This window comes from Pteropus alecto, unplaced genomic scaffold (assembly GCF_000325575.1).
Source record: "Pteropus alecto unplaced genomic scaffold, ASM32557v1 scaffold131, whole genome shotgun sequence".
NCBI lineage: Eukaryota > Metazoa > Chordata > Mammalia > Chiroptera > Pteropodidae > Pteropus > Pteropus alecto.
This window is the reverse complement of record NW_006434709.1, coordinates 18,822,566-18,843,423: the sequence shown is the minus strand read 5'-3', so window position 1 is coordinate 18,843,423 and position 20,858 is coordinate 18,822,566. Positions and strand designations below refer to the sequence as shown.

At 45.7% G+C, this 20,858-nt stretch overlaps 1 pseudogene; it reads left to right on the top strand.

The window, feature by feature from the left end:
- The first annotated feature begins 4,390 nt into the window (after positions 1-4,390).
- LOC112478002 lies at positions 4,391-4,509 on the top strand (annotated as a pseudogene).
- The last annotated feature ends 16,349 nt before the right edge of the window (positions 4,510-20,858 follow it).

Genomic DNA, 20,858 nt, shown 5'->3' with positions numbered 1-20,858 from the left:
ATTCCAATGAAATATTTCATCCTCTGGTTAGCTGTGAAGGTGTTTTTAGATTGCTGCATAAAAGCATGTATAAAATGTAAATTGGTCCAGGGTTTTAGTTCTGAGGGCTACAGGAGTTGGGGGAAGGAGGCGTTGATTCTGAGACATCATGTAGTCTTATCAATCTGATAAATCAGGCCGCATTCATTTCTCTACAAGAGACTTTGTTTAGTTCAAAGATGTTTTTTAAAATGAAAAACATCTATTTAAGCTGTGCTTATAATGAATATGCTAATGAAGCAACTATGCCTTCAATTAGAGTCTACTTTTGGAATGTGGATGTAAAGCAAAAGATAAACTAATTTTTGATCTGTTAAAAGGCAGTTGGATTTTAAATTTTTAATTTTTTTTCTTTCAACCATGAATTTGGATAATAGCAGAATAAAGCCAAATATATAAATAATTCAAGATTTGTAACTCAACCATACTTTATCATGAAATCTGTTGGCCACATAACCACTTTTCAGAGAAAATACATGATTTTTTTTATTTTTTAAAAGCACTAGGAATCCACCCAAGATGCAATTGTTTTTGTAATTTGATTTTTTTTCCCTTAAAATACTGTTTTGAGGGTAAAAATTGTGAAAGAACAGAAGAAAGATGCTTTAAGATACATATATTTAGAGAATAACTTTTTCTCCATAAAATCTTAATGTTCCACATACTAAGCACATCCTGTTAGACTTCTTGAGTATTAAATGCATCTTCTATCCTTGGTCTTTCTGCATTTAGCTTTTTTGGGAAGTATGTTTTTACCCACAGCATATGGTATGAGCTGCTGATTCAGTATTGAGTGGCTCTTTAAGCTTGTTAGATATATTCTGTTGATTAAAATGGTGTGCAGAAGAAAAACCAGTCCCTGGTCTAAAATAAATTAATGTTAATCAGCTTATGAGGAAGAACAAACAAGAGAATTTTCATATACAAAGTAAAACTCTATTGCTGCCTTCCTAGGCTCTGTTTGGGTCAAGGAGGTAGGGTGTGGCCAGGGGAGATGATGAAAATACCCAGAACGATAGATATTTTTAGACTAAAACTGGAAGTAGAGCCCAACTTAAAAGTTTTGTGCCTGATGTTCTCTCCACTCTGATATATGGAGTTGCTGCTTTCTCTGATTGTGCTGCTTCAGAATTTACTTGTTTTGCCAGTTTCCACATGTCCGTCTGAACGTTCTGGTGCAGTGCTAGGTTATGTCGCAGAGGAAGGAGTCCGGTGTGGACATTGCCGATAGCAGCGCCTCTCTGAGGGGGATAGGGAGCTCTCGCCTCGCCTTTGCCACGGCAGCTTCCCCACCTCTCTGAAAGCACAGCGTTCATGGTGTCAGACAACATTCAGAACATGGTCCAAATTCAATGTATGTTAAGCATATTTTTGCTTTGGCATGTGGTTTGTCCAAACAAAAGTGCCCACACACATCTTTCATCAAGCTATGTGGGAAACTCACCAGTGATATGAATAATATGGGATGTTGGCGGCCCTCACTGGACCATCCTGCTCTTATTTCTAGACCTAGTGAATAGAAGACTACACTGCTGCTGCCTTTGGTTCACCTCAAGAGAGTAAACAAATTATAAGCTCCCTTAAATGGTTAAATTCAGAAGGAAGGGAAATTGTCAGTGGACAAGTTTTTTCTCCATTTATTTTGTTCATAGATTGCACATGGTATTTGTCTTTCTCTGACTTATTTCACTTAGCATAATATCTTCTAGGTCTATCCATGTTGCAATGATAAGATTTCATTCTTTTTTTTTTATGGCTGAGTAATATTCCGTTGTATGTATGTACCATACCTTCTTTATCCAATCGTCTTATTGATAGCCACTTTGGTTGCTTCTATATCTTGGCTGCTGTAAATAGCACTGCAGTTAACGCAGGGGTGCATAAATGTTTTTTAAATTAGTATTTTGATTTTCTTTGGAGAAATATGCAGAATTGCAATTGCTGGGTCATAAGGTAGCTCTACTTTTAATGTTTTGAGGAAACCCCAAACTTCCATAGTGGCAGTACCAATTTGCAATCCCACCAGCAGTGCACGAGGATTCCCTTTTCTCCACATCTTTGGACAACATTCTAACAAAAGTACAATGGACAATGAATTCCTTGGTGTTCAGAATCAATCAGTAAACACGACAGCAGTTAACCCGTGTTAAACACTTGCTATTGTGTTTATTTCCTGAATTTTGTTGATACGTATCAGTTATAATCGGTCACTACTTTTATGAATAATCTCATAAAATTTAAGACCAAGTTAAATATAGTTAAATCTAATTAATACAACTATTTTCAGTTGAGTCACTGGTCCGAAATTTTAACAGATATCATCCATCCAATAAGATGTATTTTATCCATTTTATCTTCATATTTATTATCAATTTTTAATGTGATGTTTCATTTCTAAACATCGGCTCAGCCACATCAATCACGAAGATGACTCCATATTGAATCCTTAATATTACAGTGTGGATGAACAGTTTGGCAACATTAAATACTTTGTATCAGAAAATGGCAAGGTAGTGTGCTGGGCTCCTCAGTAGGCTTCTCTTCTTAAACCATACTAAAAGGCAGGTATGTCTAATATCTGCACTTAGATGAGAACCCTTAGGCTCAGGTTAAGTAACTTGTCGAGGCCACAGCCAATAAGTGGCAGAGCTGAGACTTGAACCCTAAAAATGAGTCTGAGAGCTGTCCTTTTTTCCTTTTCACTGAGGCTTAAAATATAGTTAGGAATCTGAGATGTACATGTGATAAATCTTTCTAAATATTATTGTCAAAACGAGTGGTGTAGGTGATGCAACAGGAGTTAAGTAGAGGGGGGTGTGGTACAGATGTTAAGTATTTAATTCTGCTGTGGAAGCTGGCACTCCTGAGGAAGGCTTGTCTCTTGGCTGCCATGGACACTGCAAAAGGCATCCACCTGCTGCCCACCTGGGAAACCAAGCAGTTAAGAAGTTGCATTGTTTCAGAGTCCACCAGTCACCAAATGCTGACATCTAATCAAGTGATTGCATTGTACTGTATCTGGACAAAGGATTAAGTTTAAATAAGAGAGCTAGGTGGTCAGCCAGAAGCCCGGAAATGATACAGAATTAAATGTCAACAGTGTTTGGAACAAGATGCTGAAGCTGGTGCACCGAGATCTAGTCACTTGACTTGAAGGTTATGTACTGTCTTGAGCCGGGAATGATTTACCCAGACAATGGAGAATAACTCTGGAGGTTTTCTCCATCACTCTGCTCTGAATATGTGCTTATTGAGCCTGCACAAGCCCGGAAACGTGGTGTTAAAGTGAGCAGCAATGTGCTATATCAGAAAGGAAAGCTGTTTTGGGTTAGTCGTTTCTTTGCCACTTAGCTAGTGTCTCGAAACTACCCCTCCTTGTTTTTTTTCCCCCTCTTCTGTAATTAAAGGAGGTGTGATTGTTAGAGTTCTCAAATGCCACATCTTCAGGGCCAGGCATTTGCAGGATGCAGAGAATAGTGGGGTTAAGGTGAACACCCCAACCTGAAAGCATTAAAAACTTTAAAAACACTTTTGGCTAAGAAAATATGTCTGCAGATCTGATTTTGTCCAAGGGCGACCGATTTGTGTCCTCTGTGGTGGTAGCTAATATTTCATGATTATATGATTTTTTCCATACGTGCTAACGAAAGAGCTCAAGCCCTTGTCGCAATTAGTCTATACCAGCATCCAAATGGCCACTCCAAGGTAGTCCCCACCCTCATCTCACCCCTTTTAAGTGCCATGTTAATAATTACCTTGCTATTCTCTAACCAGGAACAGGACATTTTGCTGCTTTATTTTTATTATTAGCTGTGATCTAAGTATGTTGAGTCTTGGACATATTCACTGATAATGCTTTTTCCCTAAAACCGTTTTGGTGGCTCCTTCACTAGAATCACACATGGAGGAAAAAGACGCAATGAATTCCAAGCAGATAGAAAGGAGGAGGATTTCTGAGAAAGGCAAGGCAGATGGTTAGATCAAAGCAGCACTTCCAAGCCTTTTTCAGCTCCATGAGCTTACGTCTAGGTGGTGGGGAGAGCCTATCTTAGTAGGTAGGGGTCAGGAAGTAAAGCAGACTGTATCTTCCAGAACTGGATATGACTTAAGTAACCTTCAAGATTGAAAAACAGTGGCTCGAAACAAATCTAGACAGCAACCAGCGGGAGGGCAGGAGCCCCTGGAAGGATGAACACAAGGAGAAAAGAACGAAAGGACCTGCTGTGTTTGAATGTAGTGGAGGAGTTTGGAGTCGAGTTAATAAAACCTGCAAAGAAACAGGAATTGGGGAAAACAGGGGGGTGGGATTAACTCCAGGAATAGCAAATGTTATTTTTAAAAAGTAAATATTGTTTACAGCCATGCTACCTTGAACAAGCCCAATCCCGTCTGATCTTGGAAGCTAAGCAGGGTTGAGCCTGGTTTGTACTTGAATGGGAGACCCCCTAGGAAGACCAGGTGCTATAGGTGAAAAAAAAAATTAAAAAAGCGATTGTAAACTGACAAGGTCCTTGCAATCTGTGAGGTCAACCCAGGGTTGCCTCACCTAAAAAAGAAAAAGTAAATGTGATGGGATACTGCCCACCTCAGCTGTGATTTTTTATTCATTTAGTTATAATAATTTAAACACCAACAAGCGATTTAAGAAAAATAGTAAAAAACAACTATGTATATTGGGCTAGGGAAGGGTATAAGACTAAATCTGCCACTTTCTGTGAGATAATGTCTAAAATTAGAAATTAGGAAATAGCAGTATAAGCATGTTATTTTAAGTAAATGCTGGAGGATTCTGAGAGCTGAAAGTGGCTACCTCTGGGACCGTGGACACGGCAGCATTGAGAAGGGCTGCTGCTTTTTATTATAAACCACATGATACTATAATTAGATTTTTTAAAATTATGTTTATTACTTTGATAAAAATATTAAATCGAAAATGAACACAGAGGAAGAAAACTTTCTAAATGTATATTTAAATACATTCGTTTACTTTGCATGTTCATCCCCAAAGAAAAATCCAACAAACACATGTCAATTGTGTTCACATTACTGTATAATATAAGGTCCTACCTGGAGACAATCTAAATCGACAGGGAAAATCTATCTTAAAGCAAAGAGTACCTAATATCACAAAATATTTTCAGTTGTGATTAAAGAGAATTTACTATTAAGAAAAAGAAAAAAAACCATACCACAGGCTGGAGAAGAGAAGGGGGGAAATAGGGAGTGACTGCTAATGGGAACAGGGCTTTTTGGGTGGATAATAAAGATGTTCTAAAATTAGATTATGGTGATAATTGCAAAACCTGGTAAATATGCTAGAACCCACTGAATTGTACCCTTTAAATGGGCAAACTGGTATGTAAATAATATTCCAATAAAATCGTTAAAAAATAGTAGCTTAAATAAGACAATAATAGCCAATACTTTTATTGTGCTTTGTGTCTGGCACTCAGTTTATTCTCAACAACCTATTAGGTAGATACTATTATTGCTACTCTGTTTTACAGATAAGGAAACTAGGGTGTAGAGAAGCTAAGTGACTTGCCTAAGATCCTCATACGTGGGTAGATTACGTAGAAGTTATTTTTCCCTCATGTGAAAGAAATCTGGAGGTAAGAGGTCTACGTAAGGTAGCTCCATGAGCACTGGGGACCCTGGGTCCTTTGAGCTTGCTTCTCTACTGTGTATGGTTTCTTTACCCAGGATTTCCTCATGGCCCAAAACAGCTATTGGGGCTCCAACCAATGCATTTGCATTTTAGGCAGCAGGAAGGAGGAACATGCAAGGATGCTCTTTCCTGCCTTTAAGAGAACATGAAAGTGGTACACATTGCTTCCATTTGCATCCTCTTACCCAGAGCTGAGTCACATAGCTACACTGAGGGACCCTGGGAAATGGAGCCATTTAGCAGTCCTCCCTACCTCATAAGGGCAATTGACCAAAATGCATTTCGAAAACTGTTTTGGGAATGGTGAGGGATTTTTTAATTTTCGGTGCTTAGTAAATGCTTTGGGATGATGATGTTTCCTTTTCTACCCACTGTCTTCGTAGCCCCATCTAGTCTTTAATATTTCTTTCCCCTCAAAGCATAAAAACTGTTCTTTCCTTCTCTTTCTCTCATAATTAACTTCTTTGGACCCCACTGTTTTGTGATCAGTTTCCACTGAATTCAAGGCTTGGTCTGTTTTACCCACAGTTCCTAGCACGGTAGACATGGAGTATGTTCTCAGCAAACACTGTGACAGAGTGTCAGCTCCCTGTGAACCTGGATTGACACCTTTGAGTAGGGACTCTGATATGCCCCATTGTATATATTTTTCCCTCTGGGCTATTATGAAGGGTAGTGGAACACTGGAACATTGGCGTGACTGGAACAAAATGACCCTTCACAGAATAAACTTGTAGAGTCTTGAAGCCAGAATGCAGAGGGTGAGTGACCTGCCCACGTCTCAGGGCAAAGCTGGCCTGGAGAGTGGGCCTCCTGATCCTCAGGCACCTACTCTGGCCGTGGAGCTTCTCAAACACTGATTTCCAGGAAGAGCCTCATCCCACAGAGCCATTAAATAAAATAGAAATGGGTAATAAATTTGAATGTATTCAGGAGTTGTTTCTCTCCTCCCTTCCTCTTGGGATTGATTAACTTAGCTGGAAATAATGAACCTGAACTGATTTTCTGAGCCCCGGATCTAAGTGGTAATTACTGAACTTGCACCTTGTTTATAGACTTTAGAAAGACCATAATACTTATTCGGATGATCCTTTTCTCTCATCCCCTCTCCCACTAGTTTTTTCCTTGGTGTGAGAACTGACAAGCCAGGAAATAAAGGAGCTGGAAGGAAGAAGTTTCTTTTTTCTGGGGAGTTGTGTCATATTCTAAAGGGCAGCGCTGTAAGTATCATACTTCTTTTGGAGAAGAAATCGTGCTTCAAGGACACGTCACTGGAGAAAGAATGACCAGCTCAGGACTTAAATGGTCATTGGCCAAATTCCTTCCTTCCCAGAATCCTGCTGACAGAGCCTCAGGGTCACCTCATTGGGTGTTTTGGTGCCGTTTCTGCTTCTGACTTTTGATATTGAGGCTCTCTTAAAAACATCTTTCAGACCTCTTGGAAGGAATCCATGTCTGCCTCTTGGTTCCTCCTGATGTGAAGTAGACTCCTGTTTACTTCAACTGGCCTCACAAGCTTCAAAAGCGGCCCTTCCTGCGAGTCTCTTGTGGGTTAGTGAGCAATTCCATCTACCTGGCTAGGGACACTTAGTGAGCTTATGAAGACAACATAGACTCCCTCAGAGCTAGTCTCATGGTGACTCCTGCTCAGATTCTGTGGTCACCAGAGGACCCAGGTGACAACTCAAGAGAGGGCACCACCCCCTGAGAGCCCTGGACACTTGGCCCTTTAAAGGCGTTCTCTTGTACATCCCACCTGGGCCCTGACAGCTCAGCAGCCACATAACGAAAGGGCCGATCTCCTTGGCCTGAAGCTGAGTTGCTTTCACTCCTCACGGAGCTTTTACTTCCTCTGGTTCCTCTTCTGGGGCTTCCGGATCTCTGCCATCACGGCCCCATCAAGCCTAAGGACCAGTTCCTGGGACACCCTGACCACTTCAAGTGGTCTGACATCAGTTCTTTCTCACCCAAAAGAAATCTGATCTTCCAGTTATGTCTAGGCCCAGCTGCTTCCTGACTTTCACTGAGTGGGCTGGCCTCTTCCTGTCCTGGCTTCAGTCCTTCCCCATGCCTGCCTTTGGCTGGCCCCCACTTTAATTACTTTACCTCCACTAAGCCTTCTGCAAATTCTAATCCACACTGACAGTGAGGTGATATCTAATGTTTTGTCTGTTCACCATCCCCTCCCCACATTTCTTGGTGAAACCCCTCTATGCAGATCTGAAGTGGCTGCCAGTCACAGGGCCTGTTGTCCCAGCCACAGAGGAGGGTCAATGAGCCAGGCTGTGCCACCAGAGTTTACATGCTCTCCTTCCTCCAAGATTGTTAAATTGGGTTGTTGCCTGCCTGGGGCTGTCTGTGGGCAGGCCCCTCACCACCCTTTACCTTCCTCCGCCCCACCCAGTCATCGCAGGGAGCCCATCAGCAGAGAACAAACTGAGTCAACATACAGAGAGGGGAGAGCTACTAGTTATGAGTCGGGGAGAGTGTGAAAGTGAGCTGGTCACGTTAATTGGGGTCCTGGGGTTACCCAGTCACCAATGCTGCCAATTTCCTTTTGGCTTCTGTTGCTTGTGACCAAAGGGTCCCTAGACAATTCATATACTGAGTGAGCCAGAACGAAAACCCATGACAACCAACTCCTAAATGGGCCTCAAAAGAGACACTTGAGATTCATGCTTCTGTAAATTCAAATTCCAAATGCACCAAGGACATCCACTGATGTGAGGCAACTCTGATGCGATTGTTTTGCAGCAGCATGGAGATCCGAACTATGGCATTGCTTACATGGATTTGTTAAGTGGGATTATGTCAGTAACATGCGATCAACTTATTTTCTAAATCGTTACTTCTAAGAGAAGAATAACCACTTCTACACTAGTCTATGTGTACAGCATCCAGCATAAGGCCACACTGGATACTCAAGCAGAAAGAAACATAGCCATGCAACGGTCTCTGCCCTGACTCTGGACTTCAGATGCTTAACTTCATTTTTCACATCTGTAAAATGAGGGTAATAATATAATCTATCTAATTTACCTATCTATCTACTAATAATAAGAATTTTTCTTTCAAGTGGGAGAAAGCCAACCCGTACTAACTTATGCAAAAAGAGCTGTCTGGGGTAGAGGATGCTGATCTCAGGCCCACGTGGTCCAGAATCTGGACCAGTGATGGCGTGGCCTTGCCTTGCCTTCCCTCTCTCCATCTCTCACTCCGGCCTGTGCGAGTATCTGCCTTGTCCTAGGGTTCCTTCATGTGACGGGAGGCATGGCCACCAAGAGATGGCAATAGGGTCAAATCCTTACAATTCTCAGTCTAGAGGGAAGAGGGCCTCTCTCTTCAGTGTCCACATATAAAGTCCCAGGAGGAGTTCCAATTACTTTGACTCGAGGCAAAAACCACCAGGGAAGCCATGCCAGAACCATGCGGAATAGGGGAAGAGAGGTTCCCCCAGGAAATGAGGAGTACTGTGATCCAAAGAAGTGAGTAAGGGGTGCTGGGCTGAGGAAAACGGCACCTGTCCTCATACTTCTTGATAGGAGACTTATGAGGATTAGAAGAAATACAGCATGGGGAACACTGAGCACGGTCTCTGGCTCCTAGCAAGACCTCAGGAAGTGTCAGCTGCTGCTATCATGGTGCTGGTGATGATAGGGATGGTGATGATGATGGCGATGATGGAGAGGAGATGGAGGAAGTTGAAAGAACGGGAGTAGGGATGTGGTGTTTCTGCACCTGGCAGCCAGCTACTTGCTGAGTGGGCTACAATCCAGCCTTTCCTCCACCATGTGCCCTGGCCTGGGCAAGGTGCTCAGAGGGGCACCTTGTTCTAAGTCCCACAGAGCCCTGTATCTGCTGGCAATGACCTTTAGGAAGAAGAGTATCTCTTTGTGCACAAAGAACTAAAATCTCTAAACTCAAAAAAGCCAGAGTCGGGACAATGATTCTGAAGTCCTGTAAAGGCATGCTGAGTTGGAGCATGAATTTGTGGCTGGTGGTGTAGTGAAATGAGAAAGGGTTTGGGGAAATTATTTTCTAGAAGGCAGAAGCTACTGAGCCTGAATTGGTTCTCAAGTGGAAATCAGCCTAAGATATCAGAGGTGTTAGTCAAAGAGGTGGGCAGCAAACAATACCTGTTTGATCTTAGCTTGGGGATCCAGGGAGACCCTGTGCCTCTGGTCCTGGGCCCAGGGGAGCTCTGCTGCGTGTAGATAGTGAAGCTCTAGGAAGAGGGAACAAAAACCAGTGAGCATCTGCTTTGCACCATGCTTCTGCACACATGATCTCACTTAATGCTCAGAACGAACCTGTAATCTATACAGACATGGAAATGGAGGCTCAGGAAAGGGAAGTCACTTTCCCCACCAAAGTTACTGAGCTAAGAAGTGATAGAAGGACTGGCTTCCCACCATGCCTCGCTCCACCTGTGCTCCCAGAGAGAGCAAAGTCACAATCAAACAAGCTGGTTCATGTGGGCAAGGCGGGCGATTTCCCCACTTACAGACTAGTAAATGGAGATTCAGAGAGCTGAAGGGCTTGCCCAAACTCACAGGGCTGGAAAGTGACAGAGCTGGTTCTTCTGTCTCTAGATCCACAGCACCAAGCAACTCAATCGTCTGCAGCACAGGCAACATTTCCGTGGCAATGTCTTTGTAGGAATCCTGCAGTCAGACTCCTCCTGCAGGGTAAGTAGCAGCCTGGGGAGACTATGCAGTTTCATTCATCACATTGATGGGTTCTTGTTTCTCACTGTGGCAACAAAATTGGTGAGACTTTCCGTTTGCATTTTTTGAGAAATGTGGTTCCATGCTGTTTATCAAGCATTTCTCACAGGGAGATATTTTTTTCCCTAACTCTACTGAGGGTCAACCTAAGTGTGGGCAGGACTCATGGGGGTAAGGAGAGGTCTTTAAGGAGCTGGAGGTTGGCTATTGACGCTGCGAAGCTCTCACTTTACTGACTCACGGGCACACAGGTCTGGCCGGGGGCAGCTGTCTTAATGTGTACATCATCTCCTCATTTAGCTCATTTTGTTGGCTTCAAAATCCCTCATAAACAGTCCAATTAAAACCTTGGAAGAAATCTGGGCTCTGTACATGGTCCTCAGTGGAGCAACTAAGAGCTAAACACAGGAAAATGGAAGGTGAGACAAAGCCCAGGTTAGGATAATTAGAATCTGAGGCTTCTTCTTTGTGTAAAAGAGAAAAAAGGGACCTGGTGGTTTCCATTAGAGAAAGAAATGCTTTATCAAATAAAATGTAATCCTGGCAATTTTCTTCTATTGGAGCTTGAAGAGAGGCCAGGGAGTATTTAATCTCCCAACATTTTCTCTGTACCTCCCTTATGACACTTCTCAGTTTCTGCCAAGTTATTTATATCCTGGTCTTGATAATTCTGCTTATAAGTTATATATTTCTCTAATACTGTGGACAAGTTGCAGCAGTTTGTAAATAGAAGGTACTCAATAAATGATGTAAAATAAATACATGGATGGATGGATGGATGGATGGATGGATGGATGGATGGATGGCTGACTAGATGAGTGGATGATTGGATGATGGCTCCTGAGAGTTAGCACGGGAAAAGTAGAACCTGTGGATTGATGCGGAGAGCGAAGAAGGGAACTGATATTTACTGAACAAATGTGGTAGACACTGTGGCACTTTAAAACCATCATTTTAGTCAATCCTCACAGCAATGCAGTAAGGCCAGTTTGTTTTCTCATTTCGAGATGCTGAAACTGGTGCTCAGAGAGGTAAAGGAATTTGCTTAATGGGACCCTCATGTAGGTCAGTCTGAATGGAAAAACTATACTCTAAAAGTCAACCCAGCACCGAGTGGACACCGAAGGCTGAATTTTATAGTGTTTCTTGAGAAAGCATGTTGATGCCGGATTAAAGTGGCTTAAAGTAGAGCAGGCTTGGGCGTGACTGAGGGTCTGCAGTAGGGGCTGAGGGAGGAGCTGGCATCCCCAAGGCCTGGCTAACTGAAGTGTCAGCCTCAGAAGACTGTTCGAGAGGAGTCTGACAACAGGTATGGACACACTCTTAACAGACTTGTCCTAGAATGCTGTGTTCTGAAACAGGTGGGGCCCAGGCCAGACCAGCTGGCCCTGCCTATCTCAGCCCTTTTCCCTTCTCACGTCCCCACAGGCAACTTCTCAATGTTTATTCCAGAGTGTAAAAGCTGAGAGAGGTGGTACCTGAATGCGGAGGCCTCAGAGGCGGGGAGAGATGAGGTCTCATTGCGGGAGCTGGGGACTGCCCGGGAACAAAGTTTGCCAAGTCTGACCTCAAGCTGATGTTACTATTAGAGGAGACAGGGCTTGGAGCCAGTGGGCAAAGGGGTTTAGGAGCCTGGACTGTGGCTTTGATCCTGGAGACTGAATCCTCCCTGCAACTGCCCAGAGTAATCCTGGTCTGTCTCGCTGGCACGTCCTGCTTCCAAGGCCTATCCCCACCCTGGCTGGGAGCCTGTCTCTCACAGAAGCCCTGTCTAGGTGACCTGTAGATTGAGGTCCCTGTCAGCAAGCCCACCCCTGATGGAATAAGCTGCCATGACTGCTTTATCCTCTTTGGGGCTGGGCTTCTGAGCTTCTGACAAACCTCAAAGCTGTTTAGCCTTTGTGCCTGCCCCACCCCCTCACCACTAGCCCCCTCTGCTCACCCCCTGAGGTACCACTGAGATCTATTATTTCTGCTTTTAGCTTTCTCACAAACAGCCCTCTGCAGGGTTCTGTTGTCAGTCATTTATTTGTATGGTAGTGTAAGTGGAAACTGCACTATCTTTTTCTCCCTGGTTATTTACACCTCAAATCATATCGTGGAGAACAAAGTTTCTGTCAGCAAAAGCATAGTAATCCTCATTTCTATTCATATGGCCTAAATAGTAGACATTATTATTTTGCATATGTCATCTTTTGGGCATGGATTATTATAACTCTGTTTTACTTGTACCCCTGTGGGGGTCTCTCTTGCTTACCCGATGACTCTGGCGGGCCTAGGCTGGACTGGCATATATTTGTACAGGGACTCTCAGGGGTCCTTGTAACCCTTGGGTACTTGGTGCCTGGAACACGACCCCAGGATGGAGGAAAGAGATTGCCCCTCTCACTCAGCAGTGAGTTGACGAGGTAGAGAGGAAACGCCTTGTGAGGCAAAGACTTAAGGCACTTGCGTTGGACCCTAAAATCCTGTAGGGAGAAGTACCCTTGGGCATGACACTGTGTAGGTGGGCAGAGGGGTTTGTGGGCCAGGTGGGTTGTGGTCACCTGAGGTTAGACCTTGAAGGCCTGGAAGTGAGTAATGGAGAGGAAATGTTAGAAGAGAGGGAACCCACAAGCAGCGGGGTATAGCATCCCTTTGGGGGTAGGGGTCAAGGCATGCTCTCCTTGCTCTGGCTGGTGCAGTAGAAAAAGCAGAGGCCCTCTGCCGGAAGTGCCAGCTGATCTGCTTCTAGTCCAGGCTTTTCCCACATACGACCAGGAGGCCTGAGCAAGTTGCTTCTCTCCTCCACCCAGGGTCCTCATTTGTGACAGGAGGGTCAGACTAAACCGTGTCTAAGGCTGGCCTGTGCAGTCATCTCCCTTCCAGGAGGGAGTGGCCGACCCGGGTTGGAATCTGGCCTCGTCTCCAGACTGCTTTCCTGTGTGCCTCTAAGTAGCTTCCCCAGAAGCAGCAGGTGAGCTGAAGCAGGGAATGAAAGGCCAGTGATGCTTGGCTTGCTCCTTCTGTGGTCAGATGGCTTATTTTACCGCTACCTCTAGGAGGCGCTAGGACCTGGTGGCAAATCCCTGGGGAGTTCCTGCAGCAGGACCGGAGCTCCTAAATCTCATCAGTTGTGGAACAGCCTGGCCATCCCCACCTGGAGATGGCGTGCAGGACCCTTAGTCACGGTGCAGAGAGGACAGCCGCGCTCACTCTGTGTGAGCCTGTGGGAGGAGGGAGGATGCCTTCACGGAACGGGGTTGAGGGGGGACTGCAACATCCAGGGAAGGCTGCACCCCAAGATGTCTCTGGGCCCAAAAGCTTAATCTGCCTCTAGTGCTTTTGCATCATTCTTGTTAACTGTTTAAGATAAATAAAATTACCAAAATAATAGTTTTTTCCCCTTTTTATTTTGATTTCTAATATAAATGTAAATCCTTTATTACGAAGAGTGGACTGGGAGAGGTAAATGTTCCAAGCTTCTGGAACAGAGATGCTCTCTGGCTCTCTAGCCCGTAGAAATCTCTCTCCTGCTCTCTTGCTCTGGATGCTCGGAAGAGAAGTTGGGGAAGTTGGAACATGGAAGACAGAGTCCTGCAATTGTTGGGGTGGTTGGTTAATAGTCTTAGAAGCAGGAGGCAGGGGGAGCAGAGTCCCTGTCACATAAATGTGAGTTGGAGAGCACTTGTTAGAAATGTATCAGGGAATGGCTAGAAATTTGTTTTTAAGGGAAAGGGTGTTAGGGGTTACATTTAGCTTCAGTTCTCGGAAGCCAGAAGTCAACAAGGTTGATTCATGATGCCCTCAAATGGCCTTTTCTGTGGCCTATATCTGATTATTGGGTTCCCGTCTCCATCCACCAGGAGCCAAGGCTTTTCCCTCCCTCTACTCCATCAAAACCTGTTCTCAGAAGAGGCTTCACTGTCAGTCATTTACACTTTAGTATGAATATGTCCTTGTACTCTCTCCCAGAGATGTCTGCATTCCATGACTGAACTTTCTCATGAAAGTTGCTATTGATGTAAAAGGCATTTCAGCTCTCAAGGAGCAAGGAAGGAGTTTATTTTGGGTAAAGGCACAGTGTTAGCCCAAATTTTTTCAGTTGCAAGGTAACCTAACTCAGCTCATAGGCAAAGGAGGAAATTACTGGCTCACAATGGTGGGAAGAAAGCTGAGGAAGCTCCCAGGTTTGGAGGCAGGCCTGCAAGTGCCAGGCCTCAGGGACCGCAGCTGGGCTCAGTCCGTCAGCTAGGCCTACCTCTGCTTCCCTTTGCACAATGGCCTCCTTCTCTCCTTCTGTAGGCAGACGCTCGACATAGCAGAGGAGTACTATGACCTGGATATGAGAAGAAGGACTTTGTGATCCTGATCTGGAGCAATTTTAGGTGGAGGAGCAGAGAGGATGGAGTGTGGGTAGAAGAGATCTATGAACTCTGGTGTTAACTGGCTACTCAGATTTCGACAAAGAATGGTTCTTATTCTTTGCCAGGTAGAAGGTAGGTGAGGAATGGGGGCAGGGAAGAGTAAAGCCAGGTGAAGAACAGAGCTACCCAGTGCTGTGTGTGGGGCTCAGCCTTGCAGCAGCCTCTCCAGAACCTCTCTGATGTACTTGCTTCTGTACCTGACCTGGATGTACCTGGCTATGGTCACCTGACTCCATGTCCTGGCTCCTAGACCACAGAGGGCCAGATTCATGTCTTATTAACTGTAATCACCAAAGGGCCTAGCACAGATTGTGCACACAGTAGGTGCTCACATGTGTTTGTTGAATGAATGAGCACAAGATCAAACGATGGGCTAGACAGAGCTGTGGGCTATCAGGAAGGGTATCTGGCTTCTGCTGAAGATTAGATAGTGAATTTGCTTTGTGACCTTCTCTTTGCTGGGCCTCATTTATCCCCATCTGCGGAGTAAAGTAAATGCGCCTTTTTTGTTCCCCCTCTGCTGGAACATTCCACAATTAATCTCTGAGTCAAAGAGAGGAGTTCCATGACGTTTTGCTTCATGTCTTACTTGTAGCAATATCTGGAACTAGGCTTTTAATATAAAAGTTTGTGTGCCTCTGTATGTGTGTGCGTGTGTGAAGCAATGTGTATAGGTGCATATATCCCAAATAAATTTACTCATAACCCCAACATCTGCGGTGGCCTTGTGGGAGAGTCCCCCGCTTTACAGGGAGGTGCCCGCAGAGCATGGATATTACCCGCACTGGTGTCAAGTCCTAAGGGAAGCCCCGGGGATGTGGGAGGGATGGATGCCTCATGGCAAACAGCAGCTGGAGGGCTTTCCGTAGAGGACCAGGGAGAAGAGGCCGCTTGGAGGCAGAGAAGACCACAATGGTTCTTAGTGTTTAGGGAAAAACTTCTGCTTCTACTTCTGCCACATGGCTCCAACTCCCACCCTAGGGTCACCATGGAGTTCGAGATTTCTGGTCCCAGAGATCTCTCTACAGCAGCACTATGTAAGAGATCTTGCTGCAATGACAGAAATGTTCCGTGTCTGTGCTGTTCAATATGGTAGCAGTTAGCCACATGTGGCTATCGAGCGCTTGAAGTGTGGTTAGGTTAGTACAACTAAAGAGCTAAATTTTTAATTTAATCTAAATTTGTTTAAAATTAAATAGCTGTATATAGCTAGTGACTACTGCATTGGACAGCACAGCTCTAGAAAATGGATTTTATTTGTCCTGGAGGAAGCAGAGACCAATGAAAGCAGAGACCTGGAGCTCAGGAAGGTTCTAGCAGGGTTGGTATGTGAGTTGAAGCCACAGCTCTCAATAGGAAGTCTGCTTATCCTCAGCAGGATGCGAATCCTTCCAGCCTACATTCAGATGGCTGTTCTGCTCAGCTCAGTCCACAGAGAAAGAACTGGCACAAATTGTCCAAATCGGGTCAGGCACTTGGCAGATGTTTGCTAAGGGTAGTTCTTGATAGGGATCCCTGGTGAACTCTTACATTTCTCCTCCCACCCCAAGCCTCAGAGTGACAGAGCCAAAAGGACAGCCCCTCATTTTGCCGACACGGGAAAGATGCCTTAGTGAGGGGAAGAGATCTGCTCACAGGCAGAAGCAAGCAGAAGTGAGCTCTCATTACCAAGCAATTGTTGCCTTATGGTTAAGTCTTTCTTTAGTGATTCCACCAACATCCCTTCTGTGAACATTTCCCTGAAAACGGAGTAGGAAGGGGCCAGGAATGTAATTTTCTTTGCCCAGACTCCAGTTCTTAGAATCAAAAAAGCACTCTGCAGGTTTCAGTCCTGTGGAACCTCATGCAGTTCCCCTCCCTAATCTTCTCACTTCCTGTCCCTTGGGCCTGGACCCTGCCTGTCCCCATCAGCAGGCTCGCTGCAGCTCTTTTTGGGCTCGGTTTGGACAACCTGCCTCTGTGTGCCTTCACTGACTGCCTGGGCAGGGTGGGCAGGGTGGCTGCTTTTCCCTGGGTGCTCTTCACAGCCTAGATGGACTACCCTGTGACATAGGGTAGTCTGAACTCATCCTGCCGTTCTGAGTACCCTGTCTCCTGGTGGCCTCTCAAGAGCTCGGAGTTCAGGATATCTGTCTGTGCCGCCTTTCTCACCCTTGTATTTCCATCCCTTAACAATGGGGGGCCTGGCCCCAAATTAGACAAGTTACTTACCTTCTATGATCCACAACAAAATGGAGGGACAGTACCAAATTCCTAGGGTCAGTAGAGGATAGTGAGATAAATCATGCAAATCTCTTGTCCAAGGGCCCGACTGGTAAATGTAAATTATTTTTTCTTATTTTCTTGTTAGGAAAACAAATATATTCACAGAAAGGTAACTGATGGTGAAAGGCAGAGGGTTGGCAGTCCAACCGGGGATGACTGGGAGTCTAAAATGTCGTAGGAATCATAGGTCTTAGAACTTGAAAGGAAGGTAAGGACCACTTCCTGCAGCTGAAACATCCACCTCAGCTGATTACACAGCTGGGGCAGGAGATCCAAAGAGAGAGAAGGGCTGATGGGCAACCAGGGCCCAGAACCACCCCGCTTACAACCCCTTGCCACAAGGGGCTAATGGGTCTTAGCTGGAAACAGAGTAACGGGAAGGTTTCTATTCAGAAACATTGTAGGCCAGTGGTTTTCAAACTGCTGGGAGTAATTCATAGGCAGATCATGAAATCAATTTAGTAACTTTGACTGGTATTAAAAAGACCAGCAAGACCAGGATGGAAAATAATACACTGCAGTTCTCACTGCAGTTGAATGAAACCTTTTGGGTTGGGGGAGGCTAGAGAATAATTTCGCGGATTGATGTAGGAAGGGTGGGGACTTGAGTCACCTGCCAATTATGTCTCATCTCATTGGTAGAGCAACCTGTAGGAAAAGGATGACCTGGGGAGGGGGCTGTGGAGGGGAGAGAGAGCCTCAGTGGAGTTTGCACTATTATGCTGATGATTAAGGCTGTGTCAAAAAGGAGAGATTTACAAAGGCATGGGGCAGAAGCAATCACCTGGATGGAGCCTTCTTCCTCAGCTGGCACCGCAGAGAGAATCCCTTGTAGAAGCAATAGGGGCTGTCTGGCCTTTTATTATGATGAAATGCCTCTTATAATGGAGACACTTTGCATTTATAAAGCTCTTTATACTTCTAAGAGTTCCCAGCCTCTCATTTATTTTTCATAAGACTCCTGGGAGGTCGGTGGTGAGGTGGGGCCAGGAGAGGCAATGTCATTATTTCAGTTTGGACATGGGAAAACTGAGGATCTGAGCAAGAAGATTGACTGCCAGATGCGGGACTAGGAGATTCCGACCTCATAGTTTCTAAATAGGTGCTCTTTTCACACTGCAATGTGAATACTCAGTGTTTAGCGTGTAGGTTCAAGACCTTGGTTGCCCATTAGATTCACCTTGGCATCCCACTAGATTCACCTTGGCATCTTCCAAGAAATTCCAGTGCTTGCCTGCACTCCTCAGACCAATGAAATCAAGATCTGGGGAGTGGGGCCTGGGCATCAGTATCTTTAAAGATCCCTTTAGAGAGTCTAGTGCCGACAGTGTTGGAAACCACTGTCACAGTTGGGACCCGTATCCCACCTCCCCAGGCGTGTTTCCTTGCACCTTTGCCTTGGACCTTCTGGCCCTGGCTATCAGAAACCAGCCTTGGCCCAGTGCGGTCAAACTGCCTGCGAAGTCCAGCTTAGATGGATGCCACTGTCATTTTTGCAGAGTAATTCCTCTGGGGAGCTGCCACCCAGGCCCCATCCTCAAAGATGCAGTCTCCTGGGACCCCCAAAGAGGAGGCGTGAACAGGGAAGAGGGAGGCAGGCGGCTCTGACAGACAGAAAGCAAACAGCTCAAGGGGTGGCAGGCTGCATTTTATTCATCGTTAATTTAAACACCCTTCAAGTCCTCTTTTGGAGTGCTGCTCAGAAAAATAAATGTATTGTTTAAGAAACCCTGCTGACTCCCCTCCCCCGCCCCCAGCATGCTCTACCCACCCCTCCTGAGAGAACATGTAGCATAGAAAATAAATTGTAAAGCCACAGGGAGCTTCCCTAGGGAGGAAGGGGAGGAGAAGAGGCTGGAAGAAGGGGAAAGAGGAGCTTGGGCCAAGTTAGTGCAGAAATCTCATCGCTTCTCAACACATAATGGGCACGGGGCTAGGACGCTGCACATGCCTGAAGGTGCTAGAGCTGCCCCAGGGCAAGAGTCCAGGCCCCAAGTCCATGCTGACGAGCCGTCCTGGGGTCAGGAATGGTTTCAACAGCCCTCCCATCCCTTCCCACCCCACAGAATGGAGTGAGCATGTTGTACAACAACTGCGGCCACAAGGAAGCCCCAGCGCCTCTTCTGGACTCAGAAGTGCCCTAAGCAATCGTCTGGATGTGCTTTCCAGACAGTGTGCATGTGGAATTGTGCTTTTTGTTTGTTAAGAATGTAAAAAGTTACAGTAAGACGGAACCACCTGGCCCTTGGCTTCTGTGGTCTCCGCCTCTGTGGCTGCCGTCTGCCTTGGTTCCCCAGAAGCTTCTCCTTTGGCAGTGAGGGTTTGTCACCCCTCACCTCAAAGCAGGCAGGAAGAGGGCATCTGTTAGGAGGCCTGACTAAGGGATACAGGAGCCTGGATAAATGTAGCAGCTATTTGCCAGAGCTTGGCTTGGGTTTGGATACTGGCTTCTGGGTAAAACGCAAATTCATGCAAAGTGTTCATGAAGCTCCCCCAAGGCAGAGAGGAATTTTCCAGGCTCTAGCAGATCCCCAGAGAATTAAAAAATGGGAACTCTTTCTTCTTAAAATGGCCCAGACTAGGATTTTTCTTTTGGTAAAGGGGCTAGTCGCTCTTTGTAAGGCTGGTGTGTGTGTGTGTGTGTGTGTGTGTGTGTGCGTGCGCGCGCGCGCGCGTGCACACGGTGCTGTGATGTGATGTGATGTGTGATGCTCCTGAGCAAATGCCCAGGACTGTCAGGCATTTTCCGCAAGCTGAGGGCCCAAAACTGCCTGAACCTTCTGACTCCTTCACCAGGCCCAGAGGCTCTGGCTGCAGTCAGAGGACATGGGGCCTGACCATTCGGCCTTATTAGCAAGTAAAGATCCCACAGGTGGCTTATTTTACCTGGCTGCTCAGCTCCGAGAGAGCCCAGCTGTTTGCCAAGACCTTGGCCTCTGTGTGGTTTGAGCTGGATGGCGAGAGGCTTCTTAAGAGCCCCTGCTATCTTTGCCCCACAGCCCCAGCATTGGAGGGGTGAGTGCGGGCCTAAGGTTAGGAAGTGACTCCTTGTGCAGCGGGGAGTTGTAGACTCCAGTGAACAGACAGCTGTGGGTCAAACTGGAGACCCTCAAACAGTGGGAGAGGCCACAACATCTAAGAGGTTGGATCCCTTTCTTACTTAGCCTGAGGTTCCAAAGAACCTGTACCAAAGAAAGGGGTCCCTATCAATGTCACTGTTCCTGAAATGATAGGAGGACCCCATGGCTGCTTATTAAGGAGTTCTGGTTCTCAATGCCCACCCTCAAGCATAGTGTCAAATGAGCCCTTTAGGCGTAGGTCTAGGCTCCATTTATCTCTTGACCTCAAGAGCCTGGCTTTTCCCCAGGAGCATTCCCCAGCATCTGGGGCACTGAGCCCTTTGGCCTGAGGTGAAGATGGTAATGTACTCAGATGGGGGTGGGGGGACCAGAGGAACATGGGCAAAAATACACATGTGTCACTGCATCCTGAGCTACCACTGTACACTAGAGAACTGGTGTTACTTTGGGAGGTTGGTGAGAAAGAAGAGTCCCTTCCCTGCTCCCTCAAATCACGCCTGTGGTTCCTTCAGAAACTTGCCTAAGCTGCCCATAGTCACCTGCTTTCAAAAGCAAAGCATAGGAAAAGAAGTGAAGATAGCCAAGGCTGCAGCCAGAGCAATTTAGGATAGACTTTACGAAGTACTGTTGACAGAACAGACTTCCAAAGAAGGTTTCAAGTTTTTCTTCTAGG